The sequence below is a fragment of the Saccopteryx bilineata genome, chromosome 6 (assembly GCF_036850765.1).
Source record: "Saccopteryx bilineata isolate mSacBil1 chromosome 6, mSacBil1_pri_phased_curated, whole genome shotgun sequence".
In the NCBI taxonomy this organism is placed as follows: Eukaryota; Metazoa; Chordata; class Mammalia; order Chiroptera; family Emballonuridae; genus Saccopteryx; species Saccopteryx bilineata.
Window position 1 is genome coordinate 179,259,905 of NC_089495.1, and position 27,771 is coordinate 179,287,675.

A 27,771-nucleotide genomic window follows, 5' to 3' on the forward strand; every position below is an offset into this window, starting at 1 on the left:
CTGCAGTGATTATTCTAGTACATATCTTTTAATGATTGTATACCTGCATTTCTTTTGGATAAAGAGGGGTAGGCAAAAGTAAGCCTACAGTTATAATACAAATAAATAACACAATAATGAATGAAAATACAAGATACCTTGGCTGGACAACTCAGTTGGTTAGAATGTCATCCAGACGCACCAAAGTTGCTGGTTGGATTCCTGGTCAGGGTACATATAAGAATCAACTAATGCAGCGGTTCTCAACCTGTATAATAAATATGTATTTTCCGATGGCTTTAGGCGACCCCTGTGTTTTGGTCGTTCAACCCCCGCCAGGGTCGCAACCCACAGGTTGAGAACCGCTGAACTAATGATTCTTGTACAAATCAATGTTTCTCTTTCCCTCCCTCTTCCTTTCTCTCTCACTAAAAATCAATCAAAAATACATAATAAAAGAATAAACCCTTTTTCATGTACTCACAACTGTAAACCTACTTTTGCCCACCCCTGTATAGAGTTTTATTTTTAATAGGGAGAGAAGTTTTTATTTGACATTCTGTATCCAAATTCTTTCAAGTCTTATTGGCCAATTTTGAGTCATATGCCCATCTCCTATTCTCAGCAAGACCTGGGAAAGAAAATAGCCAGTGATGTGCCATTAAACAATCAACTTCTTCACGAGGATTCAGAAGTAGGGCTTACTTATAGCATCTGCCACTGACCCTGGTGTAAATACCCCCACCATGGCAAATTTAAGGGACCAGCTAACAAAGCTGCTCTCCTAAACTAGTACTAGTGTCTCCAGCATACCACTTGCTCTCATTTTTCCCCTTTATAGTTGAAGTTTGGGTCTGCCAGAAAAGAAGAGGATGGGGAAAGGGTCAACAGGGTTGTTCTGTATACAATCAGAGTTTCTGCATCAATTCTTGAGTTATTACCATGGATAAGCTAATAAGCCACCATTCTGACCCAATCTATTTTTTTAAAGATTTTATTTATTCATTTTTGAGAGGAGAGAGAGACAGACAGAAGAGGGAAGGAGCAGGAAGCATCAACCTCCACATGTGCCCTGACCAGGCAAGCCCAGGGTCTCGAACCGGCAACCTCAGCATTCCAGGTTGATGCTTTATCCACTGTGCCACCACAGGCCAGGCAAATTTTGACTATTGATAAAAAATTGGCTTTTAGAGATTAGTAGCTATGCTAAACTAGATTTATGCTATATTAATGAATAACCCTGAATTACAGCAGCTCAACACAGTTTATTTCTCACTCATGCCACGCCCACTGCAGCTCAAGCAACTCTCCTGAGCAGCTGTTCTCAGTGGAGTGATTTAGCAGACCAGGCTGCTTCTGTGCTCTGACTCCTCATTTCAACAGCCAGCCTCCGTGGTCACTGCTGACGCAAAGGGTTATGCATGGATTTGTAGGAGCTTCAGCTCAGAAGTGACTCACTTCCACTCACAGGTCAGCCATTGGCCAGAACTAGTTACCTGATCCTTCTGACACAGAAACCATCTACTCAGGGCCATTTGTTATGTTTAAAAGTCTCATTTTAATTCATTTCTTTATATTTCCATCCTTGCATATATCTGAATTATTCTAGGAAAATAACAGACACCTTTACTCAAAGAATTTTCCACTCGTAATGCATTTTCTCAGAAAATATCTTATTGAGAAAGAATAGGATTAAACCTAATCAAGACTTTTCTGTATATGAGTCAATGAGCTTTTGTATTGGACTCTCCCTTCAGTATATATGATGCTTTAAGCATAATGCTTCTTTTGCAAACATCACACTCATGATTGATCTAGGTTAAGAGTCTTCAATGGATACTTAAGCCCCTGGGTTAAAGTTTGTTGGGCAAGAGGGTATTTACACAGTCTTAAAAGCATCACTGGAAGATAATTATTTACAAAAGGGAAAAGGTACCAATAAAATGGAAATATTTGGCAGACATTGTGTTTTTTAAATTTAACATTGCCAATAATGGGACAAAGTGAAACCATGTGCTTCATAAGATGCTTTGAGAAAGGCTGTAATGTCATCTATGCAGTATTTCTGATAAAACTGTTAAATCTGAATGCAATTGTTAGAAAAAAAAGTGGGCCAACAAAATTGAGTATCATCCTTGAAAAAAATGTAGTTGTGCTCTTAAAATGTCAATGTCATGGAACGCCAATATAGTGTCCTAGATTAAAGGAGTCTCAGGAATAATGATGACTAAATGTAAAGTGGTACATTATTGGGTCATGAAAAAGACCTTAAGCTAATAAAGGACATTATTGGGACAAGTTGGAGACATTGCTTACAGACCAGGGATCCCCAAACTACGGCCCACGTGCCGCATGCGGCCCCCTCAGGCCATTTATCTGGCCCCCACCGCACTTCCAGAAGGGGCACCTCTTTCATTGGTGGTCAGTGAGAGGAGCACATTGACCATCTCATTAGCCAAAAGCAGTCCCATAGTTCCCATTGAAATACTGGTCAGTTTGTTGATTTAAATTTACTTGTTCTTTATTTTAAATATTGTATTTGTTCCCGTTTTGTTTTTTTACTTTAAAATAAGATATGTGCAGTGTGCATAGGGATTTGTTCATAGTTTTTTTTATAGTTCGGCCCTCCAACGGTCTGAGGGACAGTGAACTGGCCCCCTGTGTAAAAAGTTTGGGGACCCCTGTTATAGACAATATATTAGAAAAAAATATTGTATCAATATTAAATTTATTATATGCAATCAGTATATTGCAGTCATGTGGTAGAATGGTTTTGATCTTTTGAGAAATACGCTGAATGCTTATGAGTGAAATGTCATATCTGCAAATAAATTTTAAATGATTTCTAAAAATTACTATGCATGTATTATATACATATATATGTGTAAGTATCTGCATAATTATGTATACATATACATATAGAAAGAGACAGAGAAAGTGAATGTTAGCCTTTGATGAAAGTTCGTGAAGATTACATGGACATGAATCTTCTGCTCTTGCAACTTTCCTTTTAGTTTTGAAATATTTTAATAAAAAGTCAAGAAAATACTGTTCATTCCACTTATTCTGCAGTTTCACAACTCCACTCAAGAATATTTTGGCAAAATATTAATTATCTTGTGATCAAATTCTCTATGTTGTTTAATACATATATTTGTCTAGTAAGCAGATCAGAATTGAACTTCCAGAAGAAGAATTCTGAGCTCTCACTACCCTACCTTGAAGGCACCTGATACAAGGGAAAAGTCCTGCCCACAAGCAGAAAGGATCTAATATGGGCTAGTTTAGGATGGCATCACGCCTGGAATATGATGAGAAATTATGAGATCAGGAGGAGTGAAGCCAAAGATAATTTCCCTCTTAAGCATTTCTATCAGTTCAGATCAGCCTTAGTATTACTTGAATTTGAGGGGTGTGGCGAATCTTTGTCTAATTCTTGAATGACACTAGTGGTATTTATATGCTTATGCAGTAAGGAAAACTCCTTAGCATAATCTGTAGTACTAAATGAATGAGCTGTCTTTTTAGAACAGGCCCTGTAATTTATTGGGAGGAGTAGCAGTGTCAGATGAACTTCAAAAAGAAGCTGAATTCAGACAAATATGTGTTTTTTTCTTAAAACATCAAAAACATGCAATTCTGCACTGGGAACTTATGGGACATTTTCTGGCCATTCTTTCAGGAGTCAGTAGATGGGTTTGTAGAAGCAATGTTGACACTTAGTATGCCTTTTATGAGTTCAAATCTGAATGGGAGAACCACAGATCTGTGTGGGATAGTTTTGCTCAGAGTTGAAAACGAGCCATTTTGGGAGAGTTGTTCCCAGAATGGACTGTTTTGATCAAATTAATCATTCAACTCTCAGTACTGAGACTTTAGATGAGTAGCATGGAAAAATAAATGCTAATATTTTAAGATTTTTTTTTTTAATTGCCCTAAATCTTTAGAATGAGCTATTTAAGCTTCTCTCTTTTTTCTTTTTCTTTCTTTCTTTCTTTTTTTTTTTTTTTTAGTTCTACTTTTTGAAACAGACAAAAGGAAAGAAAGCCATCATTATTTGCAGTAAATGTGTCTCATTGCTGGAATGCTGGCTGCCGCAGCTACTCAGTGAAACCACGTGGAAAGGCATCCACGGTGCTTGATTTAATTTCAGATATTTAAATACCTTTTAGTACAAACCCTGGAAAAAATGAGGGCAGGGGGACACCTCCCAGTAGGGTAGCAGCGTTTTGCAATATGAAGCTGTATATTTACCTAACAGTTTTTATTTGACTAAAAGACTCATAGACAGATGTTGAATAGAGAATGAAATGGTTGAGATTATATATTATCACCTGAATTGTCACCTTAGATTTAGAGCTTAAAATAGTCTCCTGGAGTCTTATGAGATTCTCTTTCCAATGATACACCATTCTGTCACCAGACAACAATGTCTTCCTGTCACCAGGGAGTCATTCCCAGCTGTGTTTGAGTAAATATTGTGACAGCACTACTGTGGGCTTAACAAACCATCCACGCATGGGACTAGAAGCACCTCTTTTCCGGACCTTGTACAGTGGACAGCATCTATACTCAAGGTGTAGCATTGTGTAGAGCAGGCGTCCCCAAACTATGGCCCGCGGGCTGCATGCGGTCCCCTGAGGCCATTTATCCAGTCCCCACCGCATTTCTGGAAGGGGCACTTCTTTCATTGGTGGTCAATGAGAGGAGCACTGTATGTGGTGGCCCTCCAATGGTCTGAGGGACAGTGAACTGGCCCCCTGTGTAAAAAGTTTGAGGACCCCTGGTGTAGAGCAAAGCTGTTGGGCAAATAAGTTTGTAAAGTGTGATTTTTTTTTACGTCTGCTCTCTTTTATTGTTAAAAACGGCCACTGCCCAGGTATGTGATCTGTGAAACTGCTAATTACCTTCCTGTTTGGGAAGGGCCATTGTTATGCTAATATGTGCTGGAGGAGGGGTTTTCACACCAAGAAATGTTTGTGAATGACAGAGGAAGAAGGAAGCCATTTTTGCAGAGAATGCAGCCAAGATGGAAGGGAAGAAAAGAGAAGCTAATTTTGCAGAGTAAGAAGCCATGTTGGCAGATGGTGAACTAGAGGTGATGGAGACTAGTGGGGGCCTTTGATTCTAGGAAAACCGGGAGAAAGTCAGTGGCTTTGGGTGTCCTGAATGGAAAGGGAAGTGTTTTCCTGCTGTGTGTGTCTTGCCCTCTGGTTGCAAGGCTAAAATAAAGGAACGGCCCACCAATTTTTGGCTTTGCAGTGTCATTACTATCTGTCTGAATCTAACGAGAACCTGCACGTACCTGGCTGTGATGGCCGTGACTACTGGACTTACAAAAGCCACTCAAAATTCAGTGCCCAATCCAGTAGCATCATCTGTACCTAGAAGATGCTAATTCATGGGTCCCACCTACTGAGTCAGATTCTCTTGGGCTGGGTCCAGGAATGTGTGTTTTAACAAGTTCTCCCAGATAATTTGGTGAAGTCTAACGATCTTAGAGTTCTAATAGGTGGGAGGTGACAATCAGACAAGTAACTGAAACACTTCTCCAAAAAGATAATCATGATCATCTGTTCACCCTGCCAAAAAAAAAAAATGTTTCCCAAAATGCAAATGGTAAACACACTTATGTCTAAAATGTGATATAGAAATAGGTTCTTAAAAACATGAATGTGCTACAAAATAATTTCCGTAAGACAGGGTGTTGTTATCAGATGTTGAACGGTGAAAAGAGATAATAAAATCAAGAGGCAAACTAGATTGTGCAGCATTTTGCATAACTCCTGTACCCTTTAGATTTTTTTTTTCCCGGGTTTGTCTGTTATAGGAGACAGTGATAAGTGAACTCTTTCTCATTTGAATTTTTTCTATAATGGATGCCTGCTTGCTTTTTCATTAAGAGTTCTTAGGAGCTAAGCAAATATTAAATTCACATGTAACTCCTCAAGGGACTGGGTTGTGACTGGAGTCACAAAGGGTTTGGTCCTTTTTGGAAAACAGGTACAGAACTAACCATATTGATTCCTGGGACCTGGTTCCATGTTGGCAAAGGCTTTGCTGCCTACCTTTTCCTGAGGCATGGCCTCTAAGAAAAGATAGATTGGACGATTTATGGAGAAGGGTGCCGGTGGACTGAACTGAGACATTTTTATGTTTACCAGAGCAGGAGTTTCTCATGTCAGGATAGAACACATTTTGTTTTAATAAGATGCTATGTTCATTTTAGTTCCCCCCAATTCTGCGTGTGCTAAGCCCTGAATTGTAGCATTAGCCAGTTTTTGTGGTGTAACTACTCTCACCATGGGGCAAATTTTTTTTTTTTTTTTTCTTGTATTTTTCTGAAGCTGGAAACCGGGAGAGACAGTCAGACAGACTCCCGCATGCGCCCGACCGGGATCCACCCGGCACGCCCACCAGGGGGTGACGCTCTGCCCACCAGGGGGCGATGCTCTGCCCCTCCGGGGCGTCACTCTGTTGCAACCAGAGCCACTCTAGCGCCTGGGGCAGAGGCCAAGGAGCCATCCCCAGCGCCCGGGCCATCTTTTGCTCCAATGGAGCCTTGGCTGCGGGAGGGGAAGAGGGAGACAGAGAGGAAGGAGAGGGGGAGGTGTGGAGAAGCAGATGGGTGCTTCTCCTGTGTGCCCTGGCCGGGAATTGAACCCGGGACTTCCGCACGCCAGGCCGACGCTCTACCACTGAGCCAACCGGCCAGGGTCTCCATGGGGCCAATTTTAAGCTACCAATGTGAGGTCACTGAGGTCACTGGAGTGGAGCTGGGACAGTTGGTGTCACCATTCCATGCCAGATCACACCAGCAAGAGTCTCATGAGATTAAAGAAGGTAGGAATTGTGCTAACCTAGGTGAACATGGATCGGAGGGAGGAGTCATTGTTGATGCACACACTTGGCTTGTGGGGAGGAAGACAGATCTATTGGTCTTCAGTAGATGAGAAATATTTATGTGTCTGATCTTATTCTTTTCCACATGACTGTGCTGGCCTCCAGTCTTGGGGAGCTATACAGTACAGGATTCTATGTTTGTGTTAATAAATTAATGAGTTCACCACAAAGCATAAGGCTAGGAAGAACATTAAACATCAGGTTTGTGATAAATGACTTAGCAACATCTTTATTCCAAGCTAAGGCTGCCTCATGAGCAAAAAGACACCTGTGCACATTGTTCTCTATTGTCCTGGAAAGCTGCTGCTTACATTGCTTTTGTAGGAGCACATAAAAGAGCCTGCAGTCCACAAAAGATTAGGGAGGAGCTTCCAGGAGCAGCATAACTTCTGAAGCAGAATCCTCCTCCTGCAAGAATCCTGTTGTTAAAATATCAAGAACAGCAAATGTCTATATTTACTTTTGTAGATACCTGAGTTCAGTGTTTGATCATTCTTTTCACCGTGAGGCTTTAGTGCCTAAACTACTAGGATGGGTTATGCACTATAAGATAATAAAGCATAGATGTATCTTATCTGGAGAACTATTTTAGTCATTACTACCTGGGTATTTAGAGAGGAGAGGAAGGGAATTCAAGTAAAAGTTTAAAAACAGACCAGCAGGAAGGAAATCAGTAAAATTGGGGGTTAATGCTCTTGGAAGACCTGGAATGTGGCAGGTTGGTTCATTAGTGCCTTTGTTAATTTACAGGGTTTTTTCAAATCAGGCTGTTTTTATGAGGAAGAAAATGGTGAGGCATTGGATTCAAATCCATGTTGAAATATGTCAAAATCTCCCATTGAATCACAGAATCTCTTAACTCTGGTGTCTTTCTAAAAGAGCTTCCCAAACAAAATTAAAGAAGAAAACAGAGCTATAAAATTGTGTTAAAGACTGAGTTCAGCCTGACCAGGTGGTGGTGCAGTGGACAGAGCGTCAGACTGGGATGCAGAGGACCCAGGTTAAGCGCGGGCTCATCTGGTTTGAGCAAAGCTCACCACCACCTTGGACCCAAGGTCACTGGCTCAAGCAAGGGGTTACTCGGTCTGCTGTAGCCCCACGGTCAAGGCACATATAAGAAATCAATCAATGAACAACTAAGATGTCGCAACGAAAAACTAATGATTGATGCTTCTCATCTCTCTTCGTTCCTGTCTGTCTGTCCCTATCTATCCCTCTCTCTGACTCTCTCTCTGTCTCTGGAACAAAAAAAAAAAAAAAAGACTGAGTTCAGTGGAATCTGACAGAATACCTACAAGAAAAATCCCTGTAATAGATTTGATTAAATTTCACTTCTATGTTTTCCTTTTTTGTCACCCATTTTATTTTCATCTGTCTTGGATCAAGTAGGACAGTAGGTATAATAGTCACAAAAGATATTATGATATTTCAGCTTTAAGGAATTAAGTTTAGGAAGAGTTGAAATAAGACTTCTTGACAGGATAAAAGGTATGAAATGTGTCTAGCAGGTTTTTTGATTTGCTTTCTAAGTTATCCTAACTTGGGTTCTCCCAGAGTCAGACCCCGAGAGAGGACTCCACTGAGAGTGTAAGTCCTGGGGAAAGTAAAGCCCTGGAGATCCCTGGGCAAGTAGAAGTGAGGCCGGGAAGGGACAGAAGTCAATGAAGGATGCCTGATATGTGGTGGCGCAGTGGATAAAGCAACAACTCGGAACACTGAGGTCACTGGTTCAAAACCCTGGGCTTGCCCAGTCAAGGCACATACCAGAAGCACCTATTATAAGTTGATGCTCCCACTCCTCCCCCCTTCTCTCTCTAGCCTCTCTCTAAAATCAATAAATAAAATCTTAAAAAATAAAAAAGACAGAGAGAAGTCAATGAAGGGTCTGTTATTGAGTGAGGTGCTCTTACGAGTGACTGGTGCTCAGTCCTGTGGGGAACTCTATGAATAGAAACTTACAGAGCACGCTCCTGAATTTTCCCATATGAAAGGCGAGAAAGCTGGTGTATTTATTTAACTCACTTTCTGCCTTTGCTAAATGCTGCCTTCAGGATCATTAACTATTTGACACTACTGCCTTGCTGGGCAGAAGCGCCCAGTGTGTTCTTGTAGCCTGTAGGTGGAAAGGTTCAGATGTTCACAGCAAGGAGCCCTCACCACACAGAGACAGGACGTCCTTAGTGCAGCACTGTCCAGAGAAGATTCATGGGAGTCACTCATGTGTGTCATTTTATTTATTTATTTTTTTTAAAGATTTATTTATTCATTTTAGAGAGAAGAGACTGAGAGAGAGAAGGGGGAGGAGCAGGAAGCATCAACTCGCATATGTGCCTTGACTAGGCAAGTCCAGGGTTTTGAACCGGCGACCTCAGCGTTCCAAGTCCACACTTTATCCACTACGCCACCACGGCTCAGGCACTCGTGTATGTCATTTTAAATTTTCAAGGAGCCACATTAGGTAAAGACTTGTGAAATTTTAATAATAACTATTTGAAGCTAGTACTTGCAAAATTTTATCATTTCAGCATATAAACAGTGTATACATTGTTTTATTAACGAGGCCCTGGCCAGTGGCTCAGTGCATAGAGTGTCGGCCTGGCATATGGATGTCCAGGTTTGATTTCTGGTCAGGGCACACAGGAGAAGCAACCATCTACCTCTCCACCCTTCCCCCCTGCCCCCTTCTTTCCCCATTCTCCTCCCACAGCCAGTGGCTTGATTGGTTTGAGTGTGGCCCCAGGCACCAAGGATAGCTGGGTTGGTCTGAGTGCATAAGCCTCAGGCACTAAAAATAGCTTGGTATAAGAGCATCAGCCCAAGACAGGGTTGTGGGATAGATCCTGGCTGGAGTACATGCAGGAGTCTATTTCACTATCTCCCCTCAAAAAAAATTGTTAATGAGATATGTTCTTTTTTTTTGCCCCAAATCTTTGAAATCTGGTGTGCATTTACATTTCACAGCACATCTCACATCTCATTTCAAACTAGCCACTTTTTAAGTACTCAGTAGTCACATGGGGTGAGGGGTACCATACTGGGCTGTGCAGTTCTAGGAATATCCCTGTGTTTGACTTACTGTTTGCTGCATTTGGGGACCTGTGTCCCAACAATCAATTCCAACTGGTATGTCAATGAACCAAATACGTAGAATCAAATTTTGGCCCAAACAATGGTTTCTTTTCTCAATTATATTATGTTCCTCTGATTTCTCAGGACATAAAACTTGGGAGATGATGTCTGCTGCTTCTTTTACAGAAGAATTTTGATTATGATGTTTTGAAAACTTTAATAGTTTAGATGTCTTTGCATATGTATTTGCTGCTGCTTTTGTTAGTATATCAGAATAGGATTTTATTAGTACAATTAGGTCCTCATTCCCCTTTCTTTTTGAAATTGACATAAAGATTAGTTTCAGGTATATACATAATGGTTTGATACTTTTATATATCATACATAGTTACAATCTTTTCTTTGTGATGAGAACTTTTCAGCTCTACTTTCTGAGCAATTTTAAAACATACAGTACAGTATTATTAACTATAGTCACTGTGCTATATACTTTTTCTTTTTTCTTCACCCACCAAATATTTATTGAACACTTTTTTGGGGGGTCCAGACACGATTATAGGCACTGTGGCCTTTCCATGAAGGAGACGAAGGCTCTGCCTTGATGGAGCTTACATTTTGGTAGAAAAGTCCAACAGTAAACAGAACATCATATAAATATTGTAAATTCCATGAAGAGTAGATTTTTTTTTGAATGAGTTTGTTGTTTTTGGAGCAGTTTTAGGTTCACAGCACATGTAAGAGGAAGGGACAGAGATGTCATATATACCCCCACACCTGCGCTGTGTCCCCATTATCAACATCCCCTGCCAGGTGGTCCGTTTGTTGTGACAGATGAACCTGCATGGACACATCATGGTCACCCACAGTCCATAGTTCACCGTAGGAGAAACAGTATTTAGCAAATGTTTTGACACTGGGTCAAGCTTTCTCTTACTTTCTTCAACTGCCATGTGTAAAATTCCAATACCATATGTAAAAATAAGTAAGTTGGATAGTGATTATTTAAAATTCTCTTTTAAAAAATGGATCTCTCATTTTTTAGAACTTTTCACCTCAGGGTTCCTTTAATGACGGAGAGCCTTGATTGAGAGTCTTCCTTTGAACTAGTGTATGGGGGACTTTTTGGAATTTACCCATACTGTAGAATGAGTCACAGTAAGTTTGGTTAGAAGGATGTTTGCGTGGCCATATTTTGCACCCCTGGGTGCCTAATTTATGGACCATTCACACTTCCCACAGGCTGTCAGATGCATGGGTGAGTCACTGTGCCATCTTCTGGCATAAACTTTAAAGACCTTTGAAAAGTAGCTGCCAAGAAGGCAGGTCAAAGACTTTTCATTTCCATATTTTCAGTTGAACCCTAGTAGGCAATTATTTGAATCACTAATGTGAACAAGGTTCTGATTTCTGTATTAATGAAGGTAGTCTTATTCAAAGGGTGAAATGTGAAGGCATTTAATAATTTACAGACTTGATGTTTTCAAAGCGTAATTGTCTTTTGAGTCTTGAGACATTAAAGAAAAAATGTTAACTTAAAGCAAAGGCACTTGCAAAGTTTTTACTGAAGCAGATGGCATACACAGGGTATTTCTGGAGTTATAATATTTTGTGCTGGGAAAATTCTTTCAGTAGGATTTAACTGGCTGAATATAATAGAGTGTTTTATTACATAATAATTGCCTTTAATGGGTATGGGTATTTCATTTGGCTATTGGAATTATGCTAATGTAAATGTAATTGAAAAGATGACATTTACTTCTGTAAGCATCTTTACCACATCAGATTGGGTCAGTTGATTCAGTCTCTGAGATCATATATTTTGTTTTCGCAGATTTAATTTTCTGGGATATATTACTTCTTAAAACTTCTTAAGCCGTTTCTCAGTAGATGAAGGTGGTTATTCAGTGTCTTTTTATATATCTGGGTTCTTAATTTTTTCAATACAAATAGCATAGAAACTGTTGTTGGCTATCTTAAACAAAACGGAAGTTACTGGAAACGTCGTGGGACTAAGAGAATTGATAAAAGTCTTGAGCTTCAGGCTTTGTGAACAGGCAGGAGCCAAGGGCATTTTAGGGACCCCTTAGGTTAGTTGGGGTCCCTAGAAGCAGAGCCTGAAATGGAAGTTCTTGTGCAGATGACTTACTGAGAGAATGTTCCCTGAAGAAAGTGGTAAGGGAATGAGAGTACAGGATAGGGCAGGAGAAGAGTCAAGCAAAAATAAGGTTTCAGGTGAAGTTTAGCCTCAGCTTAATTCCATAGTAAGTTCTGCAGCTTAAATATCATCAGAGAGTTGTTCCACCTTCAGACAAAGGGCCAGGCCTTTTTGTGTGTGTGTGTGTGTGTATTTTTCTGAAGCTGGAAATGGGGAGAGACAGTCAGACAGACTCCCGCATGCGCCCGACTGGAATCTACCCGGCACGCCCACCAGGGGCGATGCTCTGCCCACCAGGGGGCGATGCTCTGCCCCTCCAGGGCATAGCTCTGCCACCTGGGGCAGAGGCCAAGGAGCCATCCCCAGCGCCCGGGCCATCTTGGCTTCAATGGAGCCTTGGCTATGGGAGGGGAAGAGAGAGACAGAGAGGAAGGGGGGGGGGTGGAGAAGCAAATGGCGCTTCTCCTATGTGCCCTGGCCGGGAATCGAACCCGGGTCCCCTGTACGCCAGGACGACGCTCTACCGCTGAGCCAACCAGCCAGGGCCCAAAGGGCCAGGCCTTTATGCTCTTGTATCAGTCAGTCATTGTGTATGGGCTGCCTTTGGATGAAGGATAGCCTCCTCATTACTGATGTCCTACTGCAGTGGCTCGCTGGAGAAGGAGGTTACCAGGTTTATAGCATTTGCCAATTCCCTGTTGTACATACTCCCATCATGGCCTCTTTCAAGCCTCCAGTATGAAATGACTAGATGTGGAATTGGGAAGAAACTTCACAAGAAGCTCTTATGAGCTAGCAGGGGTTGGTTCTAGGAAATCACTGCTCTCAGGCATCTCCTGGAGAGGGCGTTCCTATCTGTTGAGGGCAGTTCTTTGGAAAAAGGGTAACCTGTAAACTTTTTTCAGCCAAAACTTAGAGCAACTGTGAGTAGGTACACTGGCTCATGAACAAAGATCTGGAGAATATCTGCTAGAGGCTGATGTGACATGGAGAACATGGTGAGCATCACACAGTAGGACCAAGACTGTCAGCAGGCAGGCTATTGCTGCTGTGGCCACCAGTAAATGCCATTGCATCACTCAAAATGCAGAGTCCTTGAAAAGTATAAGTTGATCCTCCCTACTGTACATGCCCCCCTCTGGCTGTACCAGGAAGGTATGAAGAAAGATTTAGTCCATTGTATTTCAGTAGCACAAAGGAAGCACTAACTCTGCCAAGACCACACAAGATTGAGAGGAGTTGTCATGCCCACAAAGGACCCTGGGAAACTCTTACTTATGGGAAGTGGAGACTACATAGCATTGTTGATAAAAGAACTTAGAAGTTGGCAGAACTGTAACAAAAGGTTTATTGAGTATTTTGTTAACTTAATGCCAATAGTTATTTTCCAGTAACTGCTTTAGCTACTCTACTGTGGCAGAAACTGTTGGTTGCCTCCTCACTAACTTGTCTCCCAGACTTCCTCCTTGGTGGCAGAATCTGACTACCATTAAAGACGCTAAAAAATGCCAGATGTCAGTTTTCCCAGCACCCTTTGCACATAGGGCATAGGCACATGACCTAATTCGGATCAGTGGGTCATGAGGGGAGGTCTTTGGGAAGGTAAGTCTTCTGGGAAAGTGTTAACCTTTCTTCTAAAAACAGACATGCATAAAGGACAACCCCAACACCTTTCCTTCCTGCTCTGAATGAAGTCATGTCAGAGCATGATGCTTGGGGCTGTGGTAGCCATTTTGTGATAATGAGAGGAAAGCCAGAAAAATCACAGGAAAGCGGACTTGCAGCCCTGACGTTGTCCAGATGAACTCTGAGACCACTGACTTGTAGTGTCAGTGTTACATGAGACCTTGAACATTTCTCTCATTGATTCACCTTTGTTATGGAGGTTGAGTTATTTGATATGCTTATATTATTTATTGTTACAATATTCTGTAAGGGGTATATTCTCAAGTTTTATTTCACATGTAGAGAAAGTAAGGCAAAATTATTAAATAATTTGATAAAAATTCAGACTTTTTGGTCTGATTGTAGAGGCTGAGATCTTTCTCCATACCCAACTGCTTTCTTAAATATTAGCATTTCCCATTGTAGATGTTCTGTATGATACGGATCTCACAGTTCTTACTCTAGCTTTGTCTCCATTGACATTTTCTTTGGTTACCACCATGAAACCTGAGTTATCCAGGAGTTAGTCTTGTAGCACTATCAGGCTGAACATGAGGATCACATCGCTTTAAGAACAAAACTACCCCTGACAATAAAGAAGCAACCTCTGAATATCAGATTGCATTAGAAGGGCTCCAAACAAGAGCGTGGGCAGTCACTTCCTCCTCAGCTCAGATCAGCTGGCGTCCAGGCAAGAGACATGCTAATTCACAGAAGAGAGTTTCAGGCTTTAGAGCGAGGAGGCCTTCACAGTTCTGTATTTCTCAGAAGCCATGGTTAAAATGAGGAAGGATGGTTACTTGGTGTCAAAGCTCTCACTTTTATAGAAAATGTAATACATCAGAACGATAAACTATTCAATCAATCCAGCAATCAGAAACCTTTCTGTACCTGAGCACTAATGCCATAACTGCTGCCCTCTCTTCTTTGATTTTTTCTCTCGGTTATATCTTCATTGCAGACTTAAAAATGTCCCTTTCCTTTTCCGTGGTAGTCCAGATTATGTAGGTGGGAACCAGGGCAGCACTTACTTGCTCTGAGCACAAACCCAAATGTAGCATTAAGAAAATTTAGATAACATATTGGTGATGACAGTTGCTAGCACAAAAATGAAAAGTCATTGGAGAAGCATCGTCAGAGATGGGACTGCAACATCTGTGGCTAGAACTCAAGTGACACAGAGAAGGTATTCAAAGGCTGATATGAAATCAGGTGCTCACTCCCATGCCAGCTGATAGTTGAGTACCCCCTCTTACCCTGCACCCCCTAAGATTATGACTTGACTACTTTGTTATCACATCCACTTTTTCTGCCTTCAGGAAAGTTGGTCAGAATCTAACTTTTCCTAAGTCCCTTTTGGTCCATTTGACTTGAATCTATGGTAAGGTTAAACTGAGACAATATTCTGAGATTTGACTTGAAATTTTCCTTGATGACTTTATGTTGCATCCCACATGAGTTATTGATGGATGGAAAAGATGACAGACTGTGAGTATATCTGTTTTCTAGGCATTATACTAGGTGGACCAGGATAGGGGGACCCTAAAAAACTCAGGGCCTTCCTCTTTTGGTTATGCAAGTGGCAAATCTAGTATGGTCATCAGTCCTGTATGTTCTTTTAGTAGGTGAGCAAACTGGTACAGAGACATTAAGTGACCTGTCCAGGGGCACCTTATGGCCCAAGGTTTACAGTTGCAATACAAATAAATAATAAATTATTAATAAATGAAAGAATAACTCCACAAATATAAACCTACTTTTGCCAATCCCTTACATTGCCTTGTCTGTCATTCATCAATATAGACCTGCCCTCCAATGATACATTATGCTCAAATAATATGGCATTTCTCTGATTATTATAAGTATTACCCTCTAGTGGTCAGCAAACTTATTAGTCCACAAAGCCAAATATCAACAGTACAATGATTGAAATTTTTTTTGAGAGCCAAATTTTTTAAACTTAAACTATATAGGTAGGTATATTTCTTATTGAGGTACCGCCTGCATGTGGTATTTTGTGGAAGGGCCACACTCAAGGGGCCAAAGAGCTACATGTGACTCGTGAGCCACAGTTTGCCAACCAGGGCCTTAGGGCTACCTATAGAATAAGAAAACAAAGGCAAGTTTTCTTGAGTGGGGTGTTTCACTTTTATAAATTATACAGTGTAATCATCATACTTGATTCTTTGCTTTCCCATTGTAACAGTAGGTTATTGCTGTGTAACACACTGTACCTCAAAACGTAATGATTCTAAATAGCCAGCATTTATTTAGCTCATTGGTCTGTTTGTTGTCAGGAAGCCATGCAGACCTAGCTTGTTTTCAGCTGTTTGGCTCTTGTGTGTGTGAGGTCAGCTGGCTTGGCTGGTCTAGGATACCCTCTGCTGGGATGTTGGGATGACTTGGATCTCTTTTTATATGGTTTCTCATATTCCAGAAGGCTAGTCAGCCTGTTCTCATGTGGGTGGCAGAATTTCCGGAGAGAGTGAAAGCTACAAGGCTTTTAGAAACCCAACCTCAGAACTAGCTCAGTGTTATGTCTAGCCCATTCAGTTAGCCAAAACAAGTCATAGATTCAAGCCAGATGATGGGGAAACAGACTCCACCTCCTGATGGGAGGAGCAGCAAGGTCATTGAAAAGGGCTTGGGTATAGGGAGGTATGGAAGATTGGTGGTGATTTTTACAGTTCTCCATAAGCTGATTCCCTATGTTGAATCTGTCAGCAATTCTTATCTGCTCTGTGGCTAAAATATTTTTAAAATTTATCTAGTTCTCACTACCACTAATCTAAGCCATTATGTCACCAGGTCAGCTATAGCAACTCCCTAACTTATCTACCTAAATCTATTCCTTGTCATCTCTAATCTGTTCCCTACATAATAGGCATAGTGATATTTTAATGATAGAAATTAACTCTAAATTGTCACTACTCATTCTTAGAATAAATCTATACTCTTTTTCCATGCCTGAAATGTCCCACAGTGATCTGACTTCTGCCCAGCATCTGCCTTACCTGCTTTCTATGAAGTTCCAGAACCTCTCAAGTTCACTTTGTCTCAGGGACTTTGTAATTGTTGGACCCTCTCCTTGGTATATTCTTTCTTCAACTTTTCATATTATTTATTTCTTCACATACAACCACATCTTGTAGAGGGTTCTTCCATAACTACCTATGTCAAGTTCAACTCTACCTTCTTATCATTGCTTTGTGTACTTCCTTAATAATACTGGTGTTTTTTTTTCTTCTTTTCCAAGTAGAGGAGGGGAGATAAAGAGACAGACTGCCTCATGTGCCTGGACCGGGATTCACCCAGCATCCCCTGTCTGGGGCTGATGCTCTGCCCATCTGGGGCCATGCTTGCAACTGAGCTATTTTTAGTGCCTGAGGCAGAGGCTTAATGGAGCTATCCTCAGTGCCCAGAGCTGATGCACTTGAACCAATTGAGCCATGGCTGTGGGAGAAGAATAGAGAGAAAGAACGAGAGTGAGAGAGAGAGAGAGAGAGAGAGAAGGAGAGGGGGAGAGGTGAGAAGCAGGGGGTCACTCTCCTGTATGCCCTGGCCCAGAATTGAACCTGGGACATCAACATGTTGGGCTGATGCTCTACCACTAAACCAACTGGCCAGGGCTTAATAATACTGTTTGGTTTATTAATTTACAGGTTTATTGCCTATGTCTTCCACCAGAATGTGCACTTTATAAAGTAAAAGACAGTGTCTGCTTATGCACAGCATTGTATATAGTAGTCACTTAATAAATGTTTGTTGATCTCCTGCAGAGCAGACTCCTACATAAAATTTTTACTAGATAACAAAACTGAGGAATGCTTATGACCATTTTCTTAAAATGTGCTTATTTTCCATATTTTTATGGTCATATAGTCAGTTACACATGGTAAATATTGATCTTTTATTATGAAAATGGAATCAGGATGATCCAAAAACTTAAAAGCAGATGCATCTGATGCTTCATATATTGTGATATTTACAAAAGAACTGTATGAGTATGTCACTTTTATAAAAAAAAAAGGTATATTGAATTTACTGAGGCGACATTGGTTAATAAAATTATACAGGTTTCAGGTGCACAACTTTATCATCATCATCTGTATATTGCATTGTGTGTTCACCACCCCATTGAAGTCTCTCTTCATCACCATCTATCCTTCCTACCCTCCGTCATCTCCCCCACCCCTGTAACCCTTCCTGTAACCCCCACCCTGTTGTCTGTGTCTATTAGTTTTTTTTTAAGCAAAGAAAAAGAAAAACTTATAGAAAGGGGTCTTTGCCAGATAAAGGCTTCAGGACTCAGAGCCTCATCTCCCAAAAGAAGAGAGCTCTCTGAAATTGAATTTTATTCATGCTTGAGAGAGAAATGAAATCTCTCCATCATGAAAAATGGGTATCAGGTGCTTTTGATTTCCTTGTATCAGCTGTTAATAGGAAGAGATGAGAGAAGCAAGCTAATGAAGAAGCCAGGCGTTTCATAGGCAGTTGTATTGTAGCAAGCTCTAAGATTGTTAATTAAATGATGGCCTTGGGAAATACATTGGGAGAGGGAGAAATGGAGGAGGAAGTGGTATATTGCAAAGCCTCTCCCTAGATGGATAACATCTAAACATGTTTATGCTTAAAATGTTTTGAGTCATGACAACTAGGTTTTGAACAGGAGACATCCGGTGTTTTGAAGATGCTAAAGGACCTTTTCCGGTACAGGTCCTCTATACATTAGTAACGATTTGTATCTACATTAGTAATTATATCGTCACTTTGGATGAATGGTTTAGAAACATATTGCTATGCATATTTGTAATTTGGAAGGGCTGCTCAATAGCTGCATTATCTTTCCCTTTTATTTCACTTTTTTATTGAATTAATGGGGATGACACTGGTTAATATAATTATATAGGTTTCAGGTGTAAAATTCTATAATACATCATCTGCTTATGGTATTGTGTGTTCACTACCACAAGTCGAGTCTCCTATCATGCAGTACCTTTTCTATATGGGAGAACTCCCTCTTTTCAGAGTTTGTAGAAGCCAGCGAAACTTGATGCTCAGTTTCCCAGCCTCCTTTGCAGCTAGAGCACAGGCTTGTGACATGGGCATGGGCAATCAGATAAACATACCCTAGACCAGTGGTAGTCAACCGGGTTCCTACTGCCCACTAGTGGGCATTCCAGCTTTCATGGTGGGCGGTAGTGGAGCAACCAAAGTATAAATAAAAAGATAGAGCCTGACCTGTGGTGGCGCAGTGGAGAAAGCGTTGACCTGGAAATGCTGAGGTCACCGGTTCGAAACCCTGGGCTTGCCTGGTCAAGGCACATATGGGAGTTGATGCTTCCAGCTCCTTCCCCCTTCTCTCTCTCTGTCTCTCTCTCCTCTCTCTCCCTCTCTGTCTCTCTCTCTCCTCTCTAAAAATGAATAAATAAAATAAAAAATAAAAAGATAGATTTAACTATAGTAAGTTGTTTTATAAAAATTTATTCTGCCAAACTTAGCAAAAATCTGACATAAAGTACTTGGTAAGTAATTATTATTATATGCTTTAACTTGCTGTAACTCTGCTTTATAAATTTTATAAAATAAAGTTACTTCCCTACTTTATAAATCACCATTACTGTGAAACCGGTGGGCGGTTAGAAAATTTTGCTACTAACAGAGATACAAAAGTGGGTGGTAGGTATAAAAACGTTGGCTACCCCTGCCCTAGACTATGATGTAAAGAAGTGGAACAGGAAAATGAAACAATGAATTTGTTTCATTGATAGACCTAGGTATTATGAATTGGAGTCTTAGGGCCAGTAGAAACTATGACCTGTGCCGATGGTGGTGGCTTTTCAAGCTATGTGACAACACATGTATGTTCTCATGGACAGATTGGGGTAGAATTCTGGTCATGGTTCATATTATCCTCCTTTGCCCTTTGTCTCTCCCTGGTTGTTTCTTCAGGCTTCCCAGCAGTGCTGTGAGTTACCTACCACCCTTTCGATCAATTCTTTTACTCTTCAGTAAAACAGGGTCATTTTTTGTTGCTTACAGCTAAGAACCATGACTCACTCCCTCCCATGGAAAATGTTAGCCATGCAATAAGTAATTCTCATTCCTCAACAATATATAGTGCCTTGTATGATTAACATAATCATATGTTAATGTTGTTCAGCACTATGCAAACAATGAGATTCTTATTTAGGAGGATTTAAAAGTTTTGTTACAGTGGTTTCCCAATCATTTTTATTAAAATTATAACTAATTTTTGAATTAGATTCTCCTTAGTCAATGTTACGCTTCACTCTTCTTTTTCACTCTTTTTAAAAAAGATGTCACACTTTTTAATATACAGTTTTATTAAACAGAATTAGTCTATTTAACAATTTTCTACTGAGCATGATCTGAGAGGTAACAGGAAGTCAAACAATTGCTGCCATTACCAAGAGAGTAATTCCCTCTGGTAGGAAGTGTGGGCAGAAACGCATAAGCGTTCATGTATTAAATAGTTGGAGATCTGTGTAGCTCAACAATTACTTGTGTATTTAAAATATTTTATTGGATACTTGCTAAAAGCCAGGAACCATAAAGCACCAGAGAGTCAGAACTGAATAATGCTTGGGTAATTCTTCTTTTAGAAATACAGCTCTCTAGAGCTTATACTCAGGCAGTGTTACTCCAAGGATGGTCCATGGACCTATGCCATTTGCAAACTGTCTGTTACTGGTGAACAATGGATTAAGGAACTTGTGCCAGAACACCTATCATTCATCATACTGTTTAGTCTAGCTGATGTTACTCTAGTATAAGGGTTGCTGTGTTTTTTTTTTCTAAGAAAGTGACTTGATTTACATCCCTGTGCAAGTTCCTAATCATGTCACAGTCATAAACAGTTTGTGTGGTTTGTGTTACTGGGTACTTTGAGGAGCAGTAATTTAAAAAGGCAGGAAAAAACAGGAGTTGACATCAACCTTTGGCACAGCAAAACATAGCTTCACAGTAACATTCATTTCAAAACAAACATTTAAATTAAAAATTATTTTAGAGCCATCATTTATTACCTTCTTTCCATAAAGTGACCCCTGGAGAGGTGTTTAGTATATACAGAACACAGTTCTAGATTTTATCAGCTTTACAAAAACATCTAAGATAACGGTGGTGATTAGGATTTTTCAGCCAAATAAGTGGGAAGAGACATAAAAACAATTGTATACATTCAAATACCAGGTATGGTCAAATGCTCTGAAGTGCTTTTGATAAGAATTATAACCCATTAGAAAGCTCTGTCTTTACAGTTTTTAAAATAAATAATCGATATGTTGATTGTTATATTTTTATCTCAGTTTTGTATATGTGTGAGTTAATAACTCTCAATAAATCTTTAAAACACCATTTTCTCCTGACTAAAGGAGAATTAAGGCATATTTATAGATAAAAAAAATGATAATGATAGTAACAATAATAAGAGGTTGGCATTTTGGTAAATAGCTAAGGGGTTATTTCTTATTTTTTAAAAAATCATTCATGCCTGACCTGTGGTGGTGCAGTAGATAAAGCGTCAACCTGGAAATGCTGAGGTCGCCGGTTCGAAACCCTGAGCTTGCCTGGTCAAGGCACATATGGGAGTTGATGCTTCCAGCTCCTCCCCCCTTCTCTCTCTCTCTCTCTCTCTCTCTCCTCTCTCTCCTTCTCTGTCTCTCTCTCTCCCCTCTCTAAAAATGAATAAATAAATAAATAATTTAAAAAATCATTCATTCAAATAAAGCACCAGATCTAAAAAGTAAAAATGTTTTTGATCACAGTTAAACAAGAGACAGGCAAAACTAACCCGCAGAATTGGAGGACAAAAGAGTGGGTATATTTGAAGGACATTGGAAGGCAGAGAAACTTCTGAGGCAGCCTAGACCTAGGCTGTCCAATATAGCAGCTACAGGTCACTGTGACTATTTAAATGTAAATTAGTTAAAATAAATACAATTAAAAATTAAGTTGTTCTGTTTTATTAGCCACATTTGACGTGCCCAGTGACACTGTGGCTAATAAATTGGGCAGTGTGTATTATATTTATTTTTGGAAACTGTCCATCATGGCAGAAAGTCCTGTTGGTCAGTGCTACAATATATTCGATAATGACCTGGGTTGCGACTGGGTGTACGGATATGTCAATATTCATTGAATTGTACACTTAAAATTTGTGTACTTTCTCATAGTAGTAGATTATTTGTCTATTTGAAATGTATATAAAGAAAAAAATAGGTATTTGGTTCTGTTGGCTTTTTCTCTTCAGCTAGAAGGAAATCTGTGTCTTCTTTGGACTCCGGGAAGTCTGGGCAGGGACCTAGTTGACATGAAGAAGATGCATTCCAAAACCTGTACGGCCGTGGCAGAGTTGGCCCTCCCTGGGGCAGGTGTCAAAGGGGGTGGGAAGGGCAGGGCTGAGGCCGCTGCCTCAGGTCCACCAGCCAAAGGGTGAGTGCTGGCAACACCAATAAAGAACAGTGTCAGTCTTCGGGAAGTCATTACCAGAGCAGGGAAGACCTATTCTCTCCGTGGAAGAGCGGAAAGTTTGGAAACACTTTTTATTAACGTTGGACTTGCTCTAGTCATTTAAAAACCTTGCGCCTGCTTAACGCAGGTGACCTCTTTATTACTGATTTCTGGGGTGGGGCTGGAAAGTGGGATCTGGGGCAAAACTAGTGCAAAAACAATACATGCTATTAAGTAGATTCGCAATTTTTTTTCTTGTGGTTTTTACATTATTTCCCCTTCTTTTTCTTCTTCTTCTTTTTTTAATGCTTTGAGGATTTCAGCAGAGTTAACTCACTTTTCAGTCTTAATTTATTCAAGGTCTATTATACACAATGCGGCCCAGGGACCAGCGGCACTGATTTCCCCGGGAGCTTGTTATCGGGCCCACCACAGACCCACAAAGCCAGCCAGAACTTGCATTTCAAGAGACTCGTGTGCACAATGCAGTTAGAGAAGCATTGGTGTAGAAGTCTAAACTTACAGATGTAGGTAACAGAGAGCACACGGAATACTGCCTAACTGCCCTAATTAATTAGGTCGCTTACTTTGTAGCCCATTAGCCAAGATGAATTATAGATCTTAAATTGACCGTGTATTGTCTGCTGAATGTAACAGCTGTAGAAGGTTGTTCTAGAAACCAAGTCCCCAGTGTTGAAGTCCATTTTCTTGCAACAGGCATGTGGGATGTCAAATGTATTTTATATATTGAAAGCAAAAATTGCTTTTTGATGTGATGTCACTCAGAGTGAAAAATGACATATAAAAAGATAAGTGCACCATTTTAAGCCTTTGACTGAGGCAATGGTAATTTAATAAGGTGGCAATTTAATAAGAACTTAGTACTGACAGCTTTCAATTAATCTCTGAAAGAAGATAAAAAATGATTAGCCCCGAAGGTCAGATAATTAATATTATGTATAGTTAGCTGTGTAAGTTATGTCCTGCTTACTTTTGACTGGGGGTGACTTCATTTTAAATCAGATACTGAGGACATACTCTGATAACCCAGTTTGCAAGGAGCTAAGGACCTGTCTAGTTTCCTCTTTAGCGCCATCAACCTGCTGTTGAAACTTCTTCAGCAGCTCACACCGTAGGCAGATAAATTGTGCATTCCCCACGGGGTCTCTCAGAATAGCCGAAGTCAGCCGATTCTGCTCAAATCACAGGAGCGCAGAGAGCAAAAAATTGATATTGAGAGTTAGGTGGGAAAAAACTAATGCTGAGTCCCACGGGCATGCCAACCATTAAAAGCAAAGGCGAGATGGAGGTAACTTTGAGTTTGCTTGGAACGTCATTCAAGATGGTCGTTCCATCACACTAACTTGTAAGTGTGAACGCGTTCTGCTGTGATGTGGTCTGTGGTCAGGAGAGTCAAAGTGCTCTGCTAGTCTTCTGTTCAGTTCTTCTACCTATGTACCTGTCTAGACACCCAGCAGGAAGTTGATGATTCCTCCTCCCCCCCCCAAAAAAACCTCTTAATTTGTTAGTATCTTAATTGTTTTATTCATTCACTGGATGTATCTTAAATGTCTGTGAAGAATTGTTAACTAGGGATGTCAATATAACTAGAGAGACCTTGATTTCAATGAGATATATATAATTATAGATATAGATCTATATCTATCTATATATATGGTCTAGCTCTTATGTAAGGAATACTGGCTAATTTTGCAGTTTGAGCTAAAAGCAAAATTATTTTTTCTCAAAAAAGCCATATTGCTTTCTCGTGGCCATATTGCTTTCTCGTGTTTGTATTTCTATTTAATAAATTCTACTGTTTTAGGGCATCTAAAGATGTATGTATTAAATTCCTGTGAGTGCTGTAACCAATTACTACAGACTTGGCTGAAAACAGTAGACGCCTGTTTTCTCACCGTTCGGGAGTCCGGGAGTCCGAAATCAGTATTTATGGGCTGAAATTATAGTGTTGGCCGGGGCGCACTCCCTCCTGAGGCTCGAGATGAGGATCTGTTCCCTACCTCTTCCAGCTTCTGACGGCCACCAGCATCCCCTGACAGATGCCTGCATCACCCAGTCTTCTAGGCCAGCATCTTCAACTCTCTTCACACCACCTTCTCCTCTATTTACTCTCTCCCTGTCACCCTCTTCATAAGGACACCTGTCATGGCATTTAGAGCCCATCTGGCTAATTCAGGATAACTTCCACATCTCAAAATCTTTAACTTAATCACATCTGCAAAGTTTTGCCAGTTAAAGTAATAATCACAAGTTCCAGGAATTAGGATGTGACTATCTTTGGGGGGAGGGCATTTCTCAGCCTACCACAGCAGGAATTAGGGCATTCCCTTCAAATTGTTGTTTATTCTGTAAAAAGAGATATTGTGCCCAGCACATTGTTGTTCCACTAAGGATCATGGACCTTACCCACCATCAAGTGTTACTAATAATTAACGGAGAATCTGATGAACACGGAAGCACAATTCCAGCATCCCAACATCTGTCTCCAGAGGGGCGTGAACCTCTGATGCAATTTCCTAACACTCCCATTTTTGCCCTGGAACGCATGTTGGCTTAGGAGTGACCAACAGATGCTCATTAAAGATGTGACACAAGTTTGTTCAGGTGAAGCCATTTAGATTGAAGGCTTCTCATTTTTTTATACTTTGTTAGTCGCACAGGTAGAGAGCCTGCCTGTTCATTCCCAGCTAGCTGTATCCCCTCAATCCCTAAATTCCAGGGGAACTGTATGAAGCCATCAAAGCAGACCAGGAATAACCTGTAAATCCTTAGGTGAGAAGCACCTGGGTTATCTTCCTGCTGTGACCTACCCCCCCCCCCCATCACAGGGTCTCTAGAAAGGTCTGGTCTTGTCAAGGTCAACACTTCCTCAGGTACACCCTGGACAGGGAGGGAGCAAGGAAGTGATAGATCAGGGGTTAATTCTTTGTCCCACAAGTGAATTATATTTTAGATTTGGAAGAACATTCTTTTTGACTATATCAGATATTGGTGACACTTTTGAAACCTTACTGTTTAGAAACACACACATAAATAAATCCAGAAAATGTATTGTTTTCTTTAGCCCATCCTGAAATGACTTTGTGTGTGTGTGTGTGTGTGTGTGTGTGTGTTTTCTACAGTAGGAGTATAGAGCAAACAGAAATGAAAGGGAACTATATAACAGGAAGGGGTGCAAGCATGTCCTGCTGTTTGAACAGAACTTGGTATATTTGCTTATAGTGAACATGCCTCAGGGACTTCAGCTAAGGGAATGATCATCAGTGTGTGTAATTTATTTATGGGATATTTAGATGCCTTGATTGCACGAGCTTGAAAACAATTAGATCCTACTTCTATCTGATGAATGAAAGAGTGACCTGAATAGAATAATGGGGTTCCTATTTTTTTATCTATGGGCAGATCTGCTTTAGTTTCACAATTAACCTTTGTCATGAATCAATGATAAAAGATGATTCTCTCCCTCGCTTTTAGTTTATTTGGCTCTTGCATGGGAGAAACAGCGTCCGCTTGGCACCTGATATTCCCTATGCCATCTGTCTGTTGGTTTTCTTGCTGTGAGCAGATTCACAGTATGGTGTGGGTGTGTGGGGAGGAAATCGTTATTAGAATCTTTTCTAAGAAGGTCAACTCTGTGTGGCATCTGGGTGCCCTTGGGGCGTGAAGGCGAGATAGCACATTGCTTTGTTCAGGTTTTCTTACTCTGGGCTTTAAGAAGACTTGCTCATTGTAGGACCACTGCTGGCCTCCAACCTCCCTTTAGATTTTTTTTAAAGGTAGGATTTAAAGTAAGGACAAAAGGACAGGATCTCTGAGTAACTACTTCTAATGGTTTCCTGACATTTTTCAAAGTATTGCTTTCAGAAAAGGAAAGAGGGAGGCCTTTTTTTCTCTCTGCTGAATCATTGAGATCCTGCTTAGTGTTGCCTGAAGAAGTGGGTAGATCCAAAGATTTTATATAAGGCCTCAGGAGATTCCCAGGTGATAACTTGTGGCCTTATCACTCCCCCAACAAAGACCTTTGCCCTTAGCAACTGTGTTCATGATGGAGCCTGGCATTTTGTAGAGCACCTTAAGGTTTTTAAAGCCATTTGATAGATGTTATCACATTTTCTGCTTAGAATAACCTTCTGTAAGAGTTCGGGCAGAAATTTTTTTTTTTTTTTGTATTTTTCTGAAGCTGGAAACGGGAAAGACAGACTCCCGCATGCGCCCGACTGGGATCCACCCGGCTCGCCCACCAGGGGCGACGCTCTGCCCACCAGGGGGCGATGCTCTGCCCCTCCGGGGCGTCGCTCTGTCGCTACCAGAGCCACTCTAGCGCCTGGGGCAGAGGCGAAGGAGCCATCCCCAGCGCCCGGGCCATCTTTGCTCCAATGGAGCCTTGGCTGCAGGAGGGGAAGAGAGAGACAGAGAGGAAGGAGGGGAGGGGGTAGAGAAGCAAATGGGCGCTTCTCCTATGTGTCCTGGCCGGGAATCGAACCCGGGTCCCCCGCACGCCAGGCCGACGCTCTACCGCTGAGCCAACCGGCCAGGGCAAGTCCGGGCAGATATTAATCTTCAATTTATAGATGAGGAAATTGAGGCTAAAAGAGGTCAAGCAACTTGCCCAAAGTCATATCATTGTTAATCAACAAAGTGGAGGCTAGAGCTTATTCCTGCAGAAGCTTAATCCTATTGTTAACCTGATAGACATACTCACATTTCATCAGGGTCCTCCTGGATGATATAATTGAGTGAGGTGGGGGGGGGGGTAAGAAAAGAGTGGTTGGCTTAAGGGTGATCACATGGGGTGTGAACAGTTTTTTAAGGTATTATTGATATATTGTCAGTCATTTCTACTCCCACTCCTTTTCTGTCCGTAAGACTGGAAACTTATATTTGTCACTCCTGTATTTCAACTTTGCAGACAATTTGAAAGGTAAAATACTGGTTATTCAGTAGGGGACCTTGCATAAATAAGGTTGACTAGAGGCCAACTGGTAGAGCATTTGGCAGTGTAGTCTATGATAGATGTATCCAAAGTGACAGGGAAGATTTGGAATGACCAGCCCAGGGCCTTGTGTTGGTTCTATTGCGAAAAGCTGAGCCATATTAGGCCCTGAGAGACCATCCAGTTAAACTCCCATTTTTAAGCATTTTAGGGAGTGTGGGTGTTACAGCAGTATCTACTACAACAGTAGTGCAGCACAAAAAGAGCACCAAACCTCAGCGGCATATTGCAATAAATGTTTATGGCTCATGGGTCTTGGCTCGGTCAGGGCTCAGCTGTATGTCTCTGCTGATCTTGGCTTAGCTGGGCTCACTTACATGTCTGTGCTTGGCTGGCTGTTGGCTGATCTAGCCTGGCCTCAACCGGGATGAGTGGGGCCACTCTGCCCAGCTCCATTTGTCTCTCACCTCCCAGCAGGCTAACCCAGGTATGTTCTCAAGGGCACAGCAATAATGCAAGAGCAGAAGAGGAAACAGACAAGGTCTCTGAAGACCTCTTCTTGGAGTAGTAA

General features: G+C 41.0%; 1 protein-coding gene across 2 annotated transcripts in view; it reads left to right on the forward strand.

The window, feature by feature from the left end:
- Positions 1 to 27,771, forward strand: part of PAK5 (p21 (RAC1) activated kinase 5) — a 277,050-nt gene that overhangs the window by 63,346 nt on the left and 185,933 nt on the right. The window contains exon 1 of one of the 2 annotated variants that reach the window (XM_066236922.1): positions 9,255 to 9,305. The exons of the other annotated variant lie outside the window; for it this stretch is intronic. The gene's annotated coding sequence lies outside the window, so the exon portion shown is untranslated. Of the gene's footprint in view, positions 1 to 9,254; positions 9,306 to 27,771 lie in introns of those variants that run through there. 2 annotated transcript variants of the gene reach the window in all.